Raw genomic sequence first — 23381 nt, forward strand, 5'->3', positions numbered from 1 at the left:
CATGTCATCTCCCAACCAGGATACAGTTATGAATAGTAAGTTAGGTTGTGTGTCTGTGAGCAGGTTGTAGATGTGGTGCTTGTTTTTTGAGAGTGATCGAGCATTTATGAGCTGGCAGTTTAGAAAAAGTGTGTTAGTGGTAGTGTTGTTTTGTTTAGGAGAAGGGTATGTAGTATAATACGAGCTAGAAGCAGGAGTGTTGTTAGTTGTGATAACTGTGTGAGGTTCACAATAGTCTTGCTTTTCAATATAGTGTTCCTCTTCCAGCAGGTTAAGGAGGAATTTTGATGGGTCTGTGTGTGTGGGTGGTGGACTTGGTGGCTGAGAGAGACATGAAGAGTGGACTGTTTTTTGTAGGGTAGTCTTATTATGTAATAGACAAGGGGATGCAAGGATGTTCAGAGTGGCATGTTGTTTATTTATTTTTTGCGTCTGTTAAGTGTGGATGCAGTATGGTTTAGGAGTGGTGGAGGAGCATGTGGATCATGATGTAAGGCTCTAAATTGTGCAATGGAGGAGAGGCAAGTGAATGAAAGTTGCTGGGTTGTGGTGCTTGTGGTAGGTGTTTGTGAAGAGTGAGAAAGTAGGGGTAAATATAGGACGGGACTTGTATTCTTTGTGTAGTCCTGAGAGTGGGAGTGGGTATGACGATAAGTATAATGAACGGTTGTGTTGATTTGATGTGCTGATGTGTGTGGTCTGCATTGTTTTTGTGGAATAGTGAGGGGGGATATTGATGTTGTTGTTTTTGGTGAGGGATTTGTATGCAAGATAGTGCTGGTGAGGGGAATTAGAGTGTTAGATGGGGTGTTGATGTGTTTCGGAGATGAGTGTGCGAGGTGTGTAAGAGGGATGGATGTGTGTCAGGGGAGTTAGTGTTAGTTGTAATGACTGGAAGAGGTAATATGTGGGGTGGAGTGAAGTGTGGGGATTGTGTGGTTGTGTGTAATTGCCTCGAGGCCTAGGCTTAAATAGCCCTACTGGCCAATAAGAACCTGGTCCTAACCCTAACCAATCCGAAATCCAACTCTGATTCAAACAACTAATGGGAGACCCACCCTTACTCAGCAATCTTACCCCTAATCCTGACCACCAATCACAACCCCAGCTCTAGAAACAGCAGCCAATCAGAATATCAGCCCTATCCACCAATTACAGCCCTAGAACCAACAGCCAATCAGAATCTCAGCCCTATCCACCAATCACAGCCCTAGAACCAACAGCCAATCAGAATATCAGCCCTATCCACCAATCACATTCCTAGAACCAACAGCCAATCAGATTCTCAGCCCCAGCCCTGGAGCCAGCAACCAATGGAAAGACCAGCTCCCAACAACCTACCACAACAACATATGCAACAACCAATAGGAACTTATATTCAGAGCAAGTTAACTGAAGTCCAGTTCCTGTGGCCAGGGAGGAGGCAGCTGCTGCTCTATTCAGAATCTTCTTGGATACAGACAGGCTGAATCCACACTTCCAAGCTATCAGAGTCTACTTTCCAGGTAAGGGAGAGATTGTTTAAAAACAAACACTGGAATACTGCTGGTTGCGTGCTCAGAAATGTGGCTTTTTTAAGGCGAAAGACAGGGGGAGCAGACAATTTCTAAACATAATTTAAATTACAGAAACAGATTAAACAGTCTCCTAAAACACACTCTGCAAAATGTATGTAGCCTTTTTTCTTAGAAAAAGAGGGGGGGTTATGAAGTAATGTGCCACAAACTAGAAAAGTAATTCTCACAGTCACGGCAAAAACGAAATTAAAAAAAAAAAACACCACTTTAAAAGGCCAAGCTGCCTGAAACACAGAGAGTCCACAGTACAACAGGCACAGGTAGCTGAAATAAACACTTTTGAACAATTAATACTATCTTTTACAGAAAAGTCTGGGGACTCCTTACCTAAGTGTTTTAGCAATCCTTGAACACTGGGCTGCATTAGGACACAGGGAAGATGCTGAGGCTCACAAAATAGAGGTGGCTATCTTGGGCTTCTCTCCACAAACTTAAGGGGCCAGAGCAGGTGTGAGGGGGAGGACCCAGGTTGCCAAGGACTCACAGAGCCAATCAGCTAAGTCCAGTCACTGTTGGCAGGGAGGAGGCAGCTGCTGCTCTATTCAGAATCGCCTTGGTTACAGACAGGCTGAATCCACACTTCCAAGCTAGCAGAGTCTACTTTCCAGGTAAGGCAGAGATTGTTTAAAAACAAACACTGGAATACTGCTGTTCGCGCGCTCAGAAATGTGGCTTTTTCAAGGCAAAAAACAGAGGGAGCAGACAGTTTCTAAACACAATTTAAATCACAGAAACAGATTAAACAGTCTCCTAAAACACACACTGCAGGATGTATGTAGACTTTTTACTTATAAAAAGAGGGGGGGTTGGTGGGTTATGAAGTCATGTGCCACAAACTAGAAAATTCACACAGTCACGGCAAAAAACAAAATACAAAAAAAACACCACTTTAAAAGGCCAAGCTGCCTGAAACACAGAGAGTCCACAGTAAAACAGGCACAGGTAGCTGAAATAAACACTTTTGAACAAATAATACTATTTACCCAGAAATGTCTGGGGGCTCCTTACCTTGGTCTTTTAGCAATCCTTGAGCACTGGTCTGTATTAGGACCCAGGGAAGATGCTGAGGCTCACAAAATGTCCACACATGTCCACACATGGACAAGCTATGTACTTTCTGTACCCAACATGCCAGTCCCTTCATTGTTATCCATGTGTAATGTTGACGTTTGTACTCTGGCAGTAGCCTGTAGAGACTGTATGCAGAGAGACATTCTCACAGAGTGTGAATGTGTTGGTCAATTCATGCCTTAGGAGTTCACCTTTCAGAAGCCACAGAGGTGTGATGTGACTCATAATGACTCACATATCTGTCTGTTTAGTAGACCTTGTCCCACATGATGTCAGTAAGCTTGATTAGTCATTGTAGGGCCTAAAGAGGGTGATAAGTTGTTATGCAGATAGAGAAATGTATGTCTGTAGTCATGGCACTGTAGGCATTGACTTGTAAGTGTCACACTTGGGGAGTATTGACAAATAGGAACATTCTAGCTTGATGTTATTGACATGTATGTGAGTCAAACATTTGTGATGAAACTTGTGAACATGATCTCATGATTTGTCTTGTGCATCCATGCAGGTCAATGCCCATCAAAAGAAGGAGATATGCAGAGCCATCACCAAGAAGGTCTGGACCCTGGGGGTCAACATCTGGTGGGGCAACCACTGCAGAAAAAGGTGGGAGCACCTGCAATGCTGGGCCTGGAAAATCACACAGGTCCAGCCGGGGCTGTCTTCCCAATGTGGGCAAGGTGCCTGTCGGACCATGACCCCCCTGCCCAATGGCCAGCATTCTGGCTGTGGCCTATCCAGACCTTGATTGGTGTTTGAGGGCAGCACAGCAACCAGAAGGGGGAGAGTACAGGGCATATTCCTGCCTGTCCCATTGCCAAGTGATTGGATGAGGTTCTGACAGCTCCCCCTGACAATTAGGGATGATCATGTGTCACACAGTAGATGAGAAATTGTTTGTGCTGAGATGTCATGTGTTGTATACTGCTGTGCCTTGCCTAATGGACCAGGGATCTAGGACAAAACTGGGTATCCTCAAACCACCTGCTCTGTAGGAACCACATATGGCTAGGTACATTGATCAAGCATGTACTTTTTGTTGTTGTAGTATGTGTAATTCCTATGCAATAGACCACTTCAGAAAACATTTGTATGCTGCAATTTCATGTATGGTCTACCTATGTGGATGGGATGATTTCCTTACATATATGTGCATGGCAAACCTTTTGTGGATTAGTATATTTACAAAGGAGATATCTTTCCTGGTGTGCCACATACAGGAGTGTGTCAACATTGTTTATTGTCTGACAAATCCCCTCATGCATCATAGCATGCCATTTGGCATGTACAACTACAGGAGCAATGGGAGACATGACAGGTAGGCCTAGGGTTTTGAACAACAATGTGAAGATCTATGCCCTTGATGTGGCATCAGTTGAAAAAGCACTGCACATGTGCAGTGGTTAAGGTTTGTGCCCTGACTGTTGTCATGCATCATGGAGTGACTTGCAGTCATGTTTAAGACACATGTTTGGGTACAGGCATTCATCCACAGGCAGACATCTGGGTTTGCATGAGCAAAATAGAAATAGTGATGTAGATTCCCATTGACCAATCTCTTGAGGGCGTTTTACAGGTCCTTGCAATTTCTGTGTCTCTCCTATATGCAAAGGGCTAACAACTTCTACTGTAGTACTCAGAGTATGATATTGTAAGAGGTGCCAGACATTACTGGTGATCACCGTGGGGCTTGCTGAATCATTGTGTTGTGTACTTTGGGAACATCTCTCCGTGACATCAGGCACATGATATCCACAGTGTTCATTTCCATGCCACATGTGGCCTATCTGAGCAACATACCTCCTTAACTCTACTAGGAAAAAAGTAACTTGGTTAAGTGTACATTGCTGATATGTTTCAAGTGTGACTTGAATATTTCCATGTCACATTGTCCAGGCTGTTGTACTTTTATCATCAACATGGCAGGATATTGGAGCATCATTTCCTATTGTAGGGTCATTATGTATGTGACACATAGATGTGTGCATGACCTTCTGTGGAATCTGTGGGAATGCAATGGCATTGGCCTACTATTGTATGACAACATTTAACTGAAGTCTGCCCCATGGGGCAAAGCATTGCGGGTGATGTGGTCTCCTACTTGTTGACAGGTTATTGTGATTGCACAACTATAGCCATGCAATTGTAGTTGTGTGAGCTCCTGATTTTCCTTTGGGGAACTGTTGACAGTTCAGATGGCATGCATGCATATGATACGGCACATGCATGGACCACTTGGGTGGAGTTTGTTTCTGGGTCCTACATGACATCATGGTACATTTTGCTAATCAGAGCTGTTGTTCAAATGTGATTATGGACATGTGATGATCCTATTCCTCTTTGTCTTTGCAGCATCTGCACCAGCAAGCAAAGGAGATAGGGCACAGCTGATTGGGGAGGCATCTGGACACAAGACCTCAGGTCAAGACACAGAGGAACCCAGTGGCCCAGAGGGTGAGGTGAGTGCCACCGAGGAGACTGGAACATCATCCTCATCATCATCGGATTCTTCCTCCAGTGAATACTCTCTAGTGGTGGCAGACCCATCAGGGCATCCCCCTGTTGCCCCCTTGTCTACCACCCCCATTCTAACACTGCCCTCTCTGCTGCTCCACACCTCATTGGCAATGCCCACTCACCCAAGAGGGTGGGTGTCTCCTTTGCCACAGACACCTCCGCCCCAGCCCCTGTTACCCCTGTTGCCCTCAGAGAGGAGGGTATGGACCTCCTGAGAAGTATCTCTGTGGGTCAGTCAACTACTGTGAGTGCCATCCAATGATTGGTGACCCAACTGCAACAAATCAGTACATTCCTGGAAGGCATTCATGGCCTACAGAGATCTTTCCAGGCTCTGGCAGCCACAGTGATGGCAGCCAGTCACCTTCCACCTTCCGTCCCCCCTCCAGCTCCCCATGCCCAATCCAAATCCCCCTTTCACTACCTATCCAAAGTACTCAGTCAGACCTGCATGCATCCACCTCAACACCTAAGAGCAGCACACACAAACGCAAGCACCACAAAACACACTGGCACTCATACAAACATACAGCCTCCCACAGACACAACAGTCACAACTTACCTGGACACCCCCACCACCCCCAACATCATACACACAACATCCAGTATACCCACAGGTACCACATCAACAATCACTAACACACCCACCACACCCATGATACCCACAGACAACACCCCAGCAGACCCCCAGACATCTTCCACCACACCCACAGACACCACAACTACAGACACACAGACATCCATCATATCCAGCCAACCTGCAGTCACCACTCCAACTGCCACACACACCTACCACTCTACCCCCTGGCACCTTCACCTCCCAGTCCTCCAAGACACACAAACACAACTCACTCAACCACCCAATGGACACTCATCACACACAAGCATACCTCCTATAAGCACATACCCACAATATCAACACTGACATAGCATACAACTACTCCCTTGACGTCCAAATCCTGACCCCCTTCTGATGACTGTCCACGTGGCGCTAAATATGTTTTTTCTTAGACCTTGGCCTTACCCCTGTTCCCTCCACTCCCCCTCCCAAACCCAAAAGGCCACACCCAGCCCCTCCATTCCACCTCCAAGGTCTCCCCTCCCCCCTCTCCAAGTACCCATATCTCTCCCCCCAACGAGAAGACCACCCCTCCCAAAAAGATGATCACCCCTTCCAAGCCTAAGTGCAAACTTTCCCCCTCAAATCCAACCTCTCCCCAAAATAACTCCCACAGATAATCCCTAAGGTGCCTGTTTATTTGTTTAAGATTGTCCTGCGATTCCTTTCCTACCTTTATGTTGTTCCTAAAACTTGTGTTGTCTGCCTGGAGTTGTGCATGTCTCGGCCTGCTTGCTGCTCCATTTGATGTTGCTTGCATTATCTGACTTTGTGACAGTGCTGGTATCCCCAAAGAAAAAGGTATATGTTAAGTGTATTGATCTGTGGGTGTTCATGCAATGGTTGTGTTATGGCATTGTGTGGTGTTTGTTATAGTGAGTATTTAATCTTGTGTTGTCCAGTGTGAGCTTGCATGATGTTAGACATGTCCCCCTCATATGGCTTATGTATTCATCTGATGCGTGTCAGCTTGAGGTTCGTTTGTGAAGGCATGAAGTGTGTTCAGTTGTGCTAGCTTTGTTAGCATTTGTCTGTGCATTTGTCCATTTAGGTGTGTGTTCCTTGCAGCTAGTTCCTGTAGAGGTATGTCCCATGCAGTTGGAGTTGTATGTGCTTGTTAACTTGCACTTCCACATTGTTCAGATTGGCATGACATTTGGGTCTAGAACTAGTTGTCCCTGAGACACATGTAAGGCCCTTTTCTGTGCACATGTTGTTTTAGGGGCATTAGCAAAGTGATGTGTGCCCCAGTTTAGCCTCCTTACCTGAGTGTTTCTGATGAACCATCAATATTGTGCAGGTATTGTTAGCATAGTGCTTTTAGTCTATTTATCTCCCTGTCTATTCTGCATGCCATAAACCTTCCATTGTGCTGTGATATATGTGATGTGTGTGTCCATTGCAGGGATGTTTACTTGGAGTGTTGTGTGTGCTCCATGCCACATCAACACATATGTGTGTTGTATGTGACGACAGTTCCTGATTGTTAGTTGTATTGGCAGATGTGATGTTTGTGTGTTGTTGGTGTTGTGTGAGACAATGTTGTATAGCCTTCGCTGTCCCTGCTCCTGAGATGTGTGGCCATGTGTTTTTGCGTAATGTTGCTATGCAGTTTGAGAGACATGGAGAAAGGGGGCACATTGTGACTGTTGATGTGTCAGTCTTCATGTATGATTTGGACTGTCTACAGGATAAGACGTGTACTTGCTGCCCATAGCATAACCCCCATATGATGTGCACAATGGCACTGCGATCTATTTTTAATGTTAATGGTACAGGTAAGTGTGTGTAGTTACGTCTGTGGCGCCCATGGTGGAATTGATCTTGTGCACCTTTGATAATCAGCAGCAGCGGCAGGACAACTATGATGGGGTATGATGGGCTCCATGGCTGCAGCAGATGAGAGAGGTTGCCTGCAGATGAGTGTCCCCCTTTTTACTGTCTGCTTCTGCCTGCTACGACACAGTGGTTGGACCTCCACAGTCACATTGGTGGTGTGCAACCTCGTAATGTGTCAGTCGGAAACACTGTCTCTGCCGGCCTGCTTGGGCAGCCTTGTGACCATGGTGGTCTTTGCTGCCTGGCAGTGCCAGAGGACCCATAGCAGTCTTTGCTCAATAGGCCCACTTGACTCATAATACAGAAGTCCAACCACCATATTGATGGCGGTCAGAACCACCACTGCCACCATGGTGGTCGACAGACTGCCAAACTCGCAATGAGGCCCTGAGTCAGGGTTACACCAATGTTTAGAGTTCATTTAGAATTAGGGTTAGAGTGAGGGATAGTGGTTATAATGGAATGGTTTATAGCTAATATTGGTTAAAGGGTTAATATTAGAAACAGGGTAAGTTTTAATTTAGGGTAAATAATAATGTAGTTACATCTAAATCAGAGTTAGAGTTGTGGCATATATGAATGTATGTATGTATGTATATATTTATGTATGTTTGTTTATATGTATGTAGTGGCAATTGTATAGAGAGAATCTAGTTGGTATGCAGTGGAGAAAGCACACAAACAATGTAATTTTTTACACATGGCAGGTGACAAGCACATTCTAGTGTTCTTGAGATAATGCTCCTTAAAGAGATAAGTATTTAGTTTGTTCCCGAATAACAGCTGTGCCAGAGCAGTTCTGATATCTTAGAAGTATTGTCCTAATTCCTGGGTGAGTAAATGGAGGTAGCCTATCTCCTCATCTTTTTCCTACTTGCAAGATTTTGTCTCCTTTGTGCTAAAGGCCTAGGTCCTTGTGTGTGCTGTCTGTAAGAGACAGTTAATTTCTGGTCAGGTATGTTGAGGTTTCCTTTCTCGTGGCTTTTTAGGTGAATCAGGTCTATTTTGGGGTTAAAGTAACTGGAAGTATAGGTGATGTGAAAGGGATGGAGACATGTGATATAGAGTTTATGTGGTATTATCCTTCAAAATAGCAGACATGATATGGTTTCAGGGAAAAAGACTGGTGTTAGGGTCATAGAAAAATAAAATGGTAAAATAAATTTTACAGCTATACATTTTGTATTTTCCATACACATTCACAGACATTCGTATTTATCATCATGTATCACCTCTCCTCTTTTTGAAATTCAAGTTTAAATTCTATTTGTTTACATATAACTATCATATTAACAGTAGCTTCAGTGTGGGTATGCCTGAGGCTGAATAATTATTAGAAGTGTAAGATTTGGGACTTTTTACATGGATGGTCATAAAGCTTTAGTTTGGGAAAATCAGCCATCAGAAGAAGTGCGTCAACAATATTGACCATTGAAAAATCTCAAATGCTGCTAAATGATGTGCCAGTGATAGAGAGTTTCTTTTATTTCCAACTGCTTTGAAAGATCCTTCTTTTCAGTCTTGTAGTCCCTTAGGAAAGAATTGTAGACACCTGATCTCTCTCTAGCCGGTCCTCTCATTCGGTCAAGTCCTCTGTGGTCAACCCTCTTTTACTTCTTCTTTTTTGTGTGCCTGAAGCAGGTGACGATGATGCCAAAACTATGAGCTATGGAGAACAGTTCCAGTCAATGATTGCCAGTACATGTGAGGAGTCCTGTAGTGAGATCTTTTCTTCCAGCATGATTCAGTAGTTTTATTTCTTCCAGCTGAGCCTTCTTTTGATGATGTTATGTCTGCTCTATCTCTGGTGACCTAAAATTGTTTATTAAAGTTATCTTTCAAGTCAAAAATATGTGTTTGCCGTTACATCAGAATTTGCAATTCAGGTAAGAAAAACCTTTGAAGGATTTTGTTTGTATTTTAGCAGGTGAAGAAATTAAACTGAATATTTGAATGTATGTATGCATTCATGTATACGGGTATGTATGCAGAAGACAAGGAAAATGTCCATGAGTAATAGGAGAGGAAGTTCGTTTGTGGTTAAGGCATTACAAATCAAACCTACAGATGCCCGTTAGAAAATGTAGCTGAATCTGCACAGTGGAATAGTGTTTAGGCGTTTCATCACTGTGAGGACACTTTTTATATATTATGCACTTTGCCTTGTGGGCAGTCAAGGTACAAATTAGGAGCTCACTCAATTTTATGGATGCGTTTTTTTTCCAACATGGTAAATGCACTTTCCATGCCATGTGTTACTGCACTACCTTTAAACTGCAGCCATATATATATATATATATATATATATATATACGGGAGGTAGAAATACACTCTGGAGTCTGCAGAGGGATTATGATATCTTTAGTCCCAAGTCATAGGTGTATTTTTTGCACCATTTACTATGGCTTCGCAGGAATTTGAAATAGAACTATTGTGTGAAACCAATTTTACCAAAACCCTTTCAAGGCGGGAGCACAGTGTGGCAGTGAATAGCAGTGCTACAGTGCACATAGTCCGAATACCACCACACACCTATTTACATAAGGTGACAATCTGGGCTAACCATGCAGTAAAGGTGAATTTGCTACATTGTTAATTTGTGCCCTGGATAACTAGTATATCGGAGCTCTAAATCACACAGATGTTTTGGTGAATATGTTCTGTCAAATGTTTCTCATGTGTAGCTAGAAGCTTGTAGTTTTAGTTGGGAGGATTAATTGGCTAGTTACAACATTGACAATATGCTGTGGCAGGCATCCTAGGATCAAAGACATGATCCCTGCACCCTGAAAATTAATTTAAAAGGAACAATTTTGATTGGTTGACCACATCATAGGTAAAATGTTGTGGTAGCCATTATAGGACTCTGGTACATGATTCCCATTTCAACACATTGTAGTACAACCCTCTTTTTTTTAACATCACAAAAAGGAGCCCATATGAAGGGTTTTAATCCCAATATAATTGTTTGTTGGTTGTAGCATACTATTTTTATAAATGTTGGTATTTTTACCCTAAGAAAATTACTCATCCTCTGCTGGGATTTTATGAACCATGTATAAGAGATTCTTTCTTCTCTCAAGAAGATGAACATGCTAACTTCCTCAGCTATGTGAGAACAAAGTCTGATATTTTGAGTAACTCTGTCACGGTTTGCACTTCTCTTACCGCTGTAGTCTGCAAGTCTCTGGGCACCACCTGGTTTCTTGCTTGTTCTGGATTGGCCAAGATAAGGGCGACCCCTTCTAGTAGCCACGATGCTGCCAACAATACTACGCCTACCAGGCCGCACCCTCCAGAAGGAGTCCCAGAGGAAAAACCAAAAATATGGGAAAAAACCTCAAACCACAGGAACTCATGAAATGAGGCTAAAAGTAAGAACTCAGAATCAGGAACAACCAAACTGCTGAAAGAAACAGGACAGAGATCCAGAATAACTGGGAACAGGAGCAAGGATCACCACCAGGGCGGAAGTGTTTGCAACACAAGGAAAGGAAGACCTTCTGTGCTTTTATACTACCAAACAGGAAGTGACATGCAGGAAGAACTAATGATACCATCTTGGATTGGGAAAGCCACATAGAGATGAATAGAAAAAATGCCATGTCAAGTGGACAAAGGATGCATCCTACCAAGAACAGTCACTCATGGGATAGCCCTTTCAGAGAATTAAAAACTGGAGACGATTCCGGAAAATGCGAGAGCCACAAACTTCCTGTACTTCATACTCAGGATGGCCATCAACCAAAAGAGGAGGAGGACATTGGGCATGTCTGTGATATGGGTCAGGAACAAAAGGCTTGAGTTGAGAAACATGAAAAACTGGATGAACTTTCCAGGTCTGTGTTAAACAAAGTCGAACAGAAACTGGATTCAACACATGCAGGCCTGTATTTATACTTTTTGACGCTAAACTGCGCTAACGCAGTTTAGCGGCAAAAAATTTTGCGCCGGCTAACGCCATTCTGAAGCGCCATGCGGGCGCCGTATTTATTGAATGGCGTTAGCCGGCGCAAGCAGACCGGCGCTGCCAGGTGTGCGTGGAAAAAAAACACGTACACCAGGCAGCGCCGGCGTAGGGAAAAATGGCGCTAGGGCGTCTTAAGAATGGTGCAAGTCAGGTTGACGCAAAAAATCGCCTCCACCCGATTTGCGCCATTTTTAACGACGCCCAGACGCCATTTACATGACTCCTGTCTTAGTAAAGACAGGAGTCATGCCCCCTTGCCCAATGGCCATGCCCAGGGGACTTATGTCCCCTGGGCATGGTCATTGGGCATTGAGGCATGTAGGGGGGCACAAATCAGGCCCCCCTATGCCACAAAAAAATATTTTAAAAAAATATATTTATACTTACCTGAACTTACCTGAATGTCCCTGGGGTGGGTCCCTCCATCCTTGGGTGTCCTCCTGGGGTGGGCAAGGGTGGCAGGGGGGGTCCCTGGGGGCATGGGAGGGCAGCTGTGGGCTCATTTTGAGCCCACAGGTCCCTTAACGCCTGCCCTGACCCAGGCGTTAAAAAGTGGCGCAAATGCAGGGTTTTCTGCCCCGCCAACTCCCGGGCGTGATTTTTGCCCGGGAGTATAAATACGACGCATTTGCGTCGCAGTAATATTTTGGGACGGGAACGCCTACCTTGCATCTCATTAACGCAAGGAAGGCGTTCACGCTAAAAAATTACGCTCTTTACTCATACTTTGGCGCTAGACGCGTCTAGCGCCAAAGTATAAATATGGCGTTAGTTTTGCGCCGAATTTGCGTCGAAAAAAATGACGCTAATTCGGCGCAAACGGAGTATAAATATGCCCCGCAGTATTTTAAAGGGTCTATAGTAACGGGGCTTGAATTTGTTCTAGGAAAAACAAAAAGGCAGAAACTTAGAAGAAAGTCATAATTTATTCCCAGGCTAGTATGATGGTGCAGTACAACGCCAGGTATCAGCTACTCTTTTCATATAACGTTTTGTAGCTAGAAGATTGGTACGTGTTTTGTACGTGGTGGAGATGTTGAGCAAATGAGGTAACTGCTGGGACTGCTGATTGTTTGTGGGTGACATTAGGAAAAGCTGTAGCATGAAAATCATAAGTACAAAAAAAAGATGTGGATCCTGTCGCACTGTGAACCATATTACTATAGGAAACTCAGCTAATGGGAGATACAAAGACCAATTGCTTTGCTTGACATTACAAAAACAACATAGGTACTGTTGTAGCCTCTGATTTAGGCATTCCATCTAACCATTGGGCTGAGGATGGACTCCAGATGATAGAGTAACATCTATGTGTAAAGATTTACAAAAGGCTATCCAAAAATGTGACACATATTAGGGTCCCCGATAGGAAATGATTACCTGTGGGGGCCATGTAGGCGGAATATGTCTTGCATGAAAATTTGGCTCATTTCCTTAGCAGTGGGTGATTTCTTCAAATCTGTGAAATGAGCCATCTTGGTAAACGAGTCAACAGTTACAATTATGGCGTGCTGTCCTGCCAAAGATGGCAAAGAACATATTAAATCTGCAGACAACGTGTGCCACGGAACAGATGGAACAGGCAAGGGCATCAATAAACCTGCTGACTTAGTTCGGGGTGTCTTGGTTTGAGCTCAAATTAGAAAAGAGGTTACATATTTTTCTATGGCTGTCCTTATAGTAGGCCACCAGAAGGAATGAATGAGCAGTTCCTGTGTGTTTTTGAATCCACGTTGTCCAGCAATAGGAGAGTCATGACACATTTGTAAGGCTTCTGTTTGAACTCTTTTAGTAGGTAGAAACAAGGTATCTTGATGATAGTAGTATCATTGGTTCTTTTGCATTTGAGGACCCAGAGTGTTCCACTCTTCAGGAGAAACATATTAATCTTCTGATTTCACACGATCAAGAAAGGATTGTATGACTCCAATGATTTAACATGGTTCTATGATATGTGGAGAAGAAGTAATCGTACTTTGCCGGTAACTGCATGGTAAAGCATCTGCCACAAGGTTCTGGGATCCAGGTATGTATGTTACTACAAAGTCATACTGACTGAAATAGAAAGCCCATTGGGCCTGTTGACTGTTTCAACATTGAAAGCTGCAGAGGCATTGTAGATTACAATGATCAGTTCTGACTTCAAATGCTTCCTTAGTTCCAATCTGCAAATGCCTCAATTCTTTACAAGTAGCCTTTGAAGCGAGCAATTCCCTTTCCAATACAGAATAATTGCATTCTGCATCTATCAGTATGTGGGATAAATAAAAGGCAGGATGTTCCAAGCCATCGTCATCTTGTCTTTGTAGCAACACGGCTCCAATGGCTCTGTCAGATGCATCAGTGACCACTATGAATTTCATTGTCGTGTCAGGGTGGCATAATATCGGAGCTTGGGTAAAGCCAAGTTTAAGACTTTGAAAACCCCTTTCCCACATTGTCAGACCAAATAAAACCCTTCCTTAGGTTTTCTTTCTTTATGGTCTGGGTAATAATGCTTTGTTGTTGGGCAAAGTCTTTTATGAATTGCCAATAAAAGTTGGAGAGACCTAGGAAGCACTGAGTTTCATTAACGGAAGCAGAAGAGGGCCAGTTAAGAATGGCTTGTAACTTTTCTGGGTCCATGACTATGCCAACTTGATTGATGTGAAAACCAAGATATTGTGCCTTGGTCTTGTTAAACTCACATTTTTTTTGCAGTATAGATTATTCTGTCAGAGTCTTTCTAAAACCTGAAGAACATGCTTTATATTTTGTTCGGGATAACGAGAATATACTGGAATGTCATCCAGATACATTATGACACTTTGATTCAAGAGATCAGAGAAAACAGAGTCCATAAATCTTTCGAATATGGAAGGTGCATTGGTCAGGGCAAAAGGCATAACACAGTATTCAAAATGACCCAAAGGAGTATGAAAGGCTGTTTTCCATTCATCTCCTTCCTTGATTGGTGAAAGATGATAAGCACCCCTCAGATCCAATTTTGTGAATCTTTTGGCTCCTTGTCCTGCTTCTAAAATATCCTTAATAAGGGGTAGGGGATACCTATCCTTGATGGTAATCTTATTTAACTCTCTAAAGTCAATACAGGGGTGTAGATCCTTAGTCTTCTTCAGGCACAAAGAAGAGAGGAGCTCCAGCAGGCAATGAATCCACTCTGTATGTTTTCATCTATGTATTCTCTAAGTACCTTCTTTTCTTGTTCAGACAAGGAATACATCTTCCAAATGTAACCACTTCCACAGGTATCAAGGGAGTGGCACAGTCATATTCCTGATGCAGGGGTAAAATAAGCTTCTTAGGTTTCTGGAACACATTAGAGTATTCTTGATAACAACTAGGTAACCCTTGGATCATGTTGATGGTACAACCCGCATCTTTGGGGGTAATGATTAGACCCTTAGGGGACCAATATGAATCCGTCGAACAAAAAATGTTGTTGGCAAAACTGGGATGAGAGCGATATAGTTCTTGTCTCCCAATTAATATATGGATTGTGCCATGTCAACCAAGGAATGTCCAAAATCATAGTATGATTAGGAGATATCAAGTCAAAAGTAATGTATTCCTGATGTTTTCCGAATTGCAAACAAAGGGTAGAAGTGGTATCGACCACTGGTCCAGAAGCAAGAGGGGAGCCATCAACTGTTTGAACATGTTCTGGCATCTCTTAAGGAACACTCGGTATTCCATTTCTTTAGCGCAAATCTCATCCAAATATATTCCACTTGCTCTGCAATCCAATAAAGCAAACACTTGTTCATCTTGATTATTTGGGCACTGCAGGATAACTGATAATATAAAAAGAGCTGTGGTATTTTCTTTTGAAGAGCACATAGAAGGTATCTCAACACCTTCCGTCCCCCTCCTTATCACAGGGGACGGGAGTTGGTGTTTCCCGAAGGTCCAGATGGAAGGATAGGACACATTCTAATCAAGTGACCCGCATTGCCACAATGGAGACACAGGCCCTTACATCGTCTGTTTTCTCGTTCTGTTTCAGACAAGGGTCCAGAAACTACATCTATTTGCATAGGTTCCTCTTCTGTTGATGCTTGGTTCTCAGATCGACTTTCATCGGAGCAAGGTACAGTGGATTGGGATACTCCTGAATGGAACTGCACCAGGGTCTTCAGTTTCTCTAACTTTCATTCTTGTAAATGATTATCTAGGTTTAGGGCTAGATCCATCAGTTCTTTCAAAAAATCGACTTGAGTAGAATACACCAATTCATCCTTTATTTCATCTTGTAGTCCTCGATGGAGAAGAGTTACAAAAGTGGGTTCCACCAAAGTGGTTTCAGCCGCTAACTGCTTGAAAGGGGTTATATAATTCAGGACATCCTGATTGCCTTGTTGTATATCACATCAAGCTTCTTCAGCACCTGCCTCCAGTCCGGGTCGTTCAAACATCTTTTTAAAGCCCTTAATAAAGGTTTAGTAGTTAGACAACAATGAGTCTTCAGTGGCTACCAAGGGAGTCACCCAAGCTAGGGCTGGCCCAGACAGGGCAAATACCCACTTTGGTCTTATCTTGTGTAAACTGGAGGGGGGGCAAATTGCAAAAAATACTGTTAAAGAATCAAGAAACTCCTTTAATTTATTATGATCTCCAGAACAGCTTGGTGTTGAGGCTTATACAGTAGGTGAATCGATGGACCGAGAAACCAGGGCTTGTCGTAGTGCTGTATTTTCGGCACGCAGTTGTTGTAACTCCTCGGCTTCTTGTTGTACGCTGTGAAACACGGACTGTGCAGTTTCTACAATGTTTTGGGAGGTTCTTCCATAGTTCTAGAGCAACACTAAGGCGGTCATTCCTACCCTGGCGGTCGGTGTTAAAGCGGCGGTCAAACCGCCAATAGGCTGGCGGTAAAAAAAATGCAATTCCGACCCTGGCGGAAACTGCCAACAGAGACTGCCACTTTAACACACCGCCCGCCATGGCGGGAAAAACAAACAGCGTGGCGGTCACCGCCAACAGGCAGGCGGGAGACAATGTACAGCCCACCCTATCACAACCCACCAATCCCCCACCTTTTCCGGGGCGGTAGCCCCGCCGATAAAAACACGGTGGAAACAGACATTTCAAACAGAAAACGCTCACCTCCATACACCCCACGAGGAATCTGGACAGCATGGAACCCGAACTACATATCCTACCAGCCATTGTCTTCCTGCTCCTCTACCAGGAGCACGAACGCCGGCGCAGAAGACAACGCTGAGTACTGCACCTACGACACAGGGGAGGGGGAGGCAAAAAATTACGGGGACACAAATATGCGACACACCCACCCTCACCCTCAACCACTACAACACACACATCAATGCATAGCAACACATCACAGTTACACCCCCAAACCCCCCGGAAGAATGCAAAGGCAAAAGGAAATGATTATAAATATAGAATTATATTGTAAGACTGAGTATAAAATATATCACACATCTATAACTTTATATACATAAATTGTCCAGTCCGATATGTCTATCAGCCATTGTTCCTGGGCCACTGGGCCAAAACACATGGACAAAGCCCACACAGGATACCTGCCTCCAATGGAGAGAACACTGCAGGGGCATCAGATAGGAAAACTACAGGCACCTCAGGGGGAAGGGAAGGGGGGGCACCTCAGCCAGATGAGTCCACGACGCCAGATCCACGAGGGGCCTCCATGGCCACTGTGCCATCCTGGGGAGTGCAAAGCCACAGTCTCTCAAGTCTCTACAGTGGGTGGTTTGCCCACTGTTCAATCCTGGGGAGTGCAAAGCCACAGTCTCTCAAGTCTCTACAGTGGGTGGTTTGCCCACTGTTCAATCCTGGGGAGTGCAAAGCCACAGTCTCTCAAGTCACTACAGTGGGTGGCTTGCCCACTGTGCCATCCTGGGGAGTGCAAAGCCACAGTCTCTCAAGTCTCTACAGTGAGTGGTTTGCCCACTGTTCAATCCTGGGGAGTGCAAAGCCACAGTCTCTCAAGTCTCTACAGTGGGTGGTTTGCCCACTGTTCAATCCTGAGGAGTGCAAAGCCACAGTCTCTCAAGTCTCTACAGTGGGTGGTTTGCCCACTGTTCAATCCTGGGGAGGGCAAAGCCACAGTCTCACAAGTGGATAACAGTCTCCACTGGTACTGGAGGGGGACTAGTGCCCAGAGTGCTTCGTGCAGCCCTGCCAGACACAGATGCGGGCCTGCCCCTTCTGCCAATGGGCCAGCGGTGCTTGAGATGGCGGTGCCCAGCGGAGCGGTGCTTGAGATGAAGGGCCCAGTTCAGCGGTGCTTGAGATGAAGGGCCCAGTTCAGCGGTTCTTGAGACGGCGGTGCCCAGCGGAGCGGTGCTTGAGATGAAGGGCCCAGCGGAGCGGTGCTTGAGACGGCGGTGCCCAGCGGAGCGGTGCTTGAGATGAAGGGCCCAGTTCAGCGGTGCTTGAGACGGCGGTGCCCAGCGGAGCGGTGCTTGAGATGAAGGGCCCAGTTCAGCGGTGCTTGAGATGAAGGGCCCAGTTCAGTGGTTCTTGAGATGGCGGTGCCCAGCGGAGCGCTGCTTGAGATGAAGGGCCCAGCGGAGCGGTGCTTGAGACGGCGGTGCCCAGCGGAGCGGTGCTTGAGATGAAGGGCCCAGTTCAGCGGTTCTTGAGACGGCGGTGCCCAGCGGAGCGGTGCTTGAGATGAAGGGCCCAGTTCAGCGGTTCTTTTGACGGCGGTGCCCAGCGGAGCGGTGCTTGAGATGAAGGGCCCCATTCAGCGGTTCTTGAGACGGCGGTGCCCAGCGGAGCGGTGTTTGAGATGAAGGGCCCAGTTCAGCGGTGCTTGAGATGAAGGGCCCAGTTCAGCGGTGCTTGAGATGAAGGGCCCAGTTCAGCGGTTCTTGAGACGGCGGTGCCCAGCGGAGCGGTGCTTGAGATGAAGGGCCCAGTTCAGCGGTGCTTGAGACGGCGGTGCCCAGCGGAGCGGTGCTTGAGATGAAGGGCCCAGTTCAGCGGTGCTTGAGATGAAGGGCCCAGTTCAGCGGTGCTTGAAATGAAGGGCCCAGTTCAGCGGTTCTTGAGACGGCGGTGCCCAGCGGAGCGGTGCTTGAGATGAAGGGCCCAGTTCATCGGTTCTTGAGACGGCGGTGCCCAGCGGAGCGGTGCTTGAGATGAAGGGCCCAGTTCAGCGGTGCTTGAGATGAAGGGCCCAGTTCAGCGGTTCTTGAGACGGCGGTGCCCAGCGGAGCGGTGTTTGAGATGAAGGGCCCAGTTCAGCGGTGCTTGAGAAGAAGGGCCCAGTTCAGCGGTGCTTGAGATGAAGGGCCCAGTTCAGCGGTTCTTGAGACGGCGGTGCCCAGCGGAGCGGTGCTTGAGATGAAGGGCCCAGCAGAGTGGTGCTTGAGACGGCGGTGCCCAGCGGAGCGGTGCTTGAGATGAAGGGCCCAGTTCAGAGGTTCTTGAGACAGCGGTGCCCAGCGGAGCGGTGCTTGAGATGAAGGGCCCAGTTCAGCGGTGCTTGAGATGAAGGGCCCAGTTCAGCGGTTCTTGAGACGGTGGTGCCCAGCGGAGCGGTGCTTGAGATGAAGGGCCCAGTTCAGCGGTGCTTGAGACGGCGGTGCCCAGCGGAGCGGTGCTTGAGATGAAGGGCCCAGTTCAGCGGTTCTTGAGACGGCGGTGCCCAGCAGAGCGGTGCTTGAGATGAAGGGCCCAGTTCAGCGGTGCTTGAGATGAAGGGCCCAGTTCAGCGGTTCTTGAGACGCCGGTGCCCAGCGGAGCGGTGCTTGAGATGAAGGGCCCAGTTCAGCGGTTCTTGAGACGGCGGTGCCCAGTTCAGCGGTGCTTGAGATGAAGGGCCCAGTTCAGCTTTGCTTGAGATGAACGGCCCAGTTCAGCGGTGCTTGAGATGAAGGGCCCAGTTCAGCAGTTCTTGAGACGGCGGTGCCCAGCGGAGCTGTGCTTGAGATGAAGGGCCCAGTTCAGCGGTGCTTGAGATGGCGGTGCCCAGCGGAGCGGTGCTTGAGATGAAGGGCCCAGTTCAGCGGTGCTTGAGATGAAGGGCCCAGTTCAGCGGTTCTTGAGACGGCGGTGCCCAGCGGAGCGGTGCTTGAGATGAAGGGCCCAGCGGAGCGGTGCTTGAGACGGCGGTGCCCAGCGGAGCGGTGCTTGAGATGAAGGGCCCAGCGGAGCGGTGCTTGAGACGGCGGTGCCCAGCGGAGCGGTGCTTGAGATGAAGGGCCCAGTTCAGCGGTGCTTAAGACGGCGGTGCCCAGCGGAGCGGTGCTTGAGATGAAGGGCCCAGTTCAGCGGTGCTTGAGATGAAGGGCCCAGTTCAGTGGTTCTTGAGATGGCGGTGCCCAGCGGAGCGCTGCTTGAGATGAAGGGCCCAGCGGAGCGGTGCTTGAGACGGCGGTGCCCAGCGGAGCGGTGCTTGAGATGAAGGGCCCAGTTCAGCGGTTCTTGAGACGGCGGTGCCCAGCGGAGCGGTGCTTGAGATGAAGGGCCCAGTTCAGCGGTTCTTTTGACGGCGGTGCCCAGCGGAGCGGTGCTTGAGATGAAGGGCCCCATTCAGCGGTTCTTGAGACGGCGGTGCCCAGCGGAGCGGTGTTTGAGATGAAGGGCCCAGTTCAGCGGTGCTTGAGATGAAGGGCCCAGTTCAGCGGTTCTTGAGACGGCGGTGCCCAGCGGAGCGGTGCTTGAGATGAAGGGCCCAGTTCAGCGGTGCTTGAGACGGCGGTGCCCAGCGGAGCGGTGCTTGAGATGAAGGGCCCAGTTCAGCGGTGCTTGAGATGAAGGGCCCAGTTCAGCGGTGCTTGAAATGAAGGGCCCAGTTCAGCGGTTCTTGAGACGGCGGTGCCCAGCGGAGCGGTGCTTGAGATGAAGGGCCCAGTTCATCGGTTCTTGAGACGGCGGTGCCCAGCGGAGCGGTGCTTGAGATGAAGGGCCCAGTTCAGCGGTGCTTGAGATGAAGGGCCCAGTTCAGCGGTTCTTGAGACGGCGGTGCCCAGCGGAGCGGTGTTTGAGATGAAGGGCCCAGTTCAGCGGTGCTTGAGAAGAAGGGCCCAGTTCAGCGGTGCTTGAGATGAAGGGCCCAGTTCAGCGGTTCTTGAGACGGCGGTGCCCAGCGGAGCGGTGCTTGAGATGAAGGGCCCAGCAGAGTGGTGCTTGAGACGGCGGTGCCCAGCGGAGCGGTGCTTGAGATGAAGGGCCCAGTTCAGAGGTTCTTGAGACAGCGGTGCCCAGCGGAGCGGTGCTTGAGATGAAGGGCCCAGTTCAGCGGTGCTTGAGATGAAGGGCCCAGTTCAGCGGTTCTTGAGACGGTGGTGCCCAGCGGAGCGGTGCTTGAGATGAAGGGCCCAGTTCAGCGGTGCTTGAGACGGCGGTGCCCAGCGGAGCGGTGCTTGAGATGAAGGGCCCAGTTCAGCGGTTCTTGAGACGGCGGTGCCCAGCAGAGCGGTGCTTGAGATGAAGGGCCCAGTTCAGCGGTGCTTGAGATGAAGGGCCCAGTTCAGCGGTTCTTGAGACGGCGGTGCCCAGCGGAGCGGTGCTTGAGATGAAGGGCCCAGTTCAGCGGTTCTTGAGACGGCGGTGCCCAGTTCAGCGGTGCTTGAGATGAAGGGCCCAGTTCAGCTTTGCTTGAGATGAACGGCCCAGTTCAGCGGTGCTTGAGATGAAGGGCCCAGTTCAGCAGTTCTTGAGACGGCGGTGCCCAGCGGAGCTGTGCTTGAGATGAAGGGCCCAGTTCAGCGGTGCTTGAGATGGCGGTGCCCAGCGGAGCGGTGCTTGAGATGAAGGGCCCAGTTCAGCGGTGCTTGAGATGAAGGGCCCAGTTCAGCGGTTCTTGAGACGGCGGTGCCCAGCGGAGCGGTGCTTGAGATGAAGGGCCCAGCGGAGCGGTGCTTGAGACGGCGGTGCCCAGCGGAGCGGTGCTTGAGATGAAGGGCCCTGTTCAGAGGTTCTTGAGACGGCAGTGCCCAGCGGAGCGGTGCTTAAGATGAAGGGGCCCAGTTCAGCGGTGCTTGAGATGAAGGGCCCAGTTCAGCAGTGCTTGAGATGAAGGGCCCAGTTCAGCGGTGCTTGAGATGAAGGGCCCAGTTCAGCGGTTCTTGAGACGGCGGTGCCCAGCGGAGCGGTGCTTGAGATGAAGGGCCCAGTTCAGTGGTTCTTGAGACGGCGGTGCCCAGCGGAGCGGTGCTGGAGATGAAGTGCCCAGTTCAGCGGTGCTTGAGATGAAGGGCCCAGTTCAGCGGTTCTTGAGACGGCGGTGCCCAGCGGAGTGGTGCTTGAAATGAAGGGCCCAGTTCAGCGGTTTTTGAGATGAAGGGCTCAGTTCATCGGTGCTTGAGACGGCGGTGCCCAGCGGAGCGGTGCTTCAGATGAGTGTCCTGGTCAGCGGATCCGGCCCAGGCATGGATGTCACTCGCCACCTGACATGTGGCTGGCGGGGCCTTCCTGCCCATCTGTCTGGTGGCTTACGGGGCCCTCCTGGGCTGCAGTTCTCGTCCTGTGGGTGTCCTCCTGCCCACCTGGGACGTGGCTTGCGGGGCCCTCCTGGGCTGCAGTACCGGGCCTGTGTGTGTCCTCCTGCACACCTGGGGTGGGGCTGGTGGGGCCCTCCTGGCCAGCTGGCCTGCTGCCGGACTTGTCGGGCGTGCTGCCCTTCCCACCCTTCCCTGCACGCTTGTGGCCCTTTCCCACCTTTGGCGGTGTGCCAGGTGGCACCCCAATTCCTGACGGAGCCAATGTAGGGATTTTGGTCCCTGGGGTCTTTGGTCGGTCGCGCCGGGCACTGGCAGTCTTAGGATGCTTTTCCAGTGGTGGGCTGGCCATGCCTTGGCTCCTAGCTGAACTGGATGCCCTTGAGGGTGGGGTACTCCACAGTCCATGGACAATAGTCTTCACTGGTCCCGGTTTTGTGGTGGCTGAGGTGCTGATTGGAGTCTTATGAGATGGACGGGGTGGGGGAGTTGTAGGAAAGAGGTCAAGTTTGGAAAGGAAAAGCAATTTGGAAAGAGAGAGACGGGTAGGTGTAGTGGGTATGGGAGTGGAGGAAGAGGATGTGGTTATAGGAGTGTGAAGTCTGGTGTCTTTGGGTGCAGGTGCTTGGGCTGGAGGCTGTCGTGAGGTGGATGGCTGTTGGGTGGGTGGCTGCCTGCGTTTGTGTAGTTTGGAGGAGGAGGTGACAGACACACTTGGAGAGGACACAGGGGACGTGTAAATGGTAGTGGGGGTGGTGACTGCACGTGTGCGGAGTGTTCTGGTGGGTGTGCTGGTGATGGACGTAGTGGCTGAAGATGTTGTGCATGCAAGTGTGAGTGGAGACGTCACAGGGAGGGAGGAGGGAGACGAGGAGGAGGGGGACACAGTGGAGGCAGTGGGTGTTGGTATGTCTGCATGTGGATGTTGCTTGTGTGAATGCTTGTGTGGTGCTTATGTCTGGATGAGCTTCCCTTGGGTGTTGAGGTGTGTGCAGGCTGGTCTGTAGGTGTGTCTGGGATAGGCAGAGGTACAGGGGATTGGGTCTGGGTGGAGGAAGTTGGAGGGGGAGGCTAGAGACAGGGACAATTGCTGCCGTCAGTGCTGAGGCCAGAGCGTTGAACGATCGCTGATGGGCAGCCTGACCCGAATGAATGCCCTCCAGGTATGCATTACTCTGGTGCACCTCTCTTTGTACACCCTGGATGGCATTCAAAAGGGTAGACTGCCCAACAATGATGGTCCTTAGGAGGTCAATGACCTCCTCACTGAGGGCAGCAGGGGTGACAGGGGCAGGGCCTGAGGTGCCTGGGGCGAAGGAGATGCCCACATTCCTGGGTGAGCGGGCACGGGG

The sequence above is a fragment of the Pleurodeles waltl genome, chromosome 11, assembly GCF_031143425.1.
Source record: "Pleurodeles waltl isolate 20211129_DDA chromosome 11, aPleWal1.hap1.20221129, whole genome shotgun sequence".
NCBI classification, from domain to species: Eukaryota; Metazoa; Chordata; class Amphibia; order Caudata; family Salamandridae; genus Pleurodeles; species Pleurodeles waltl.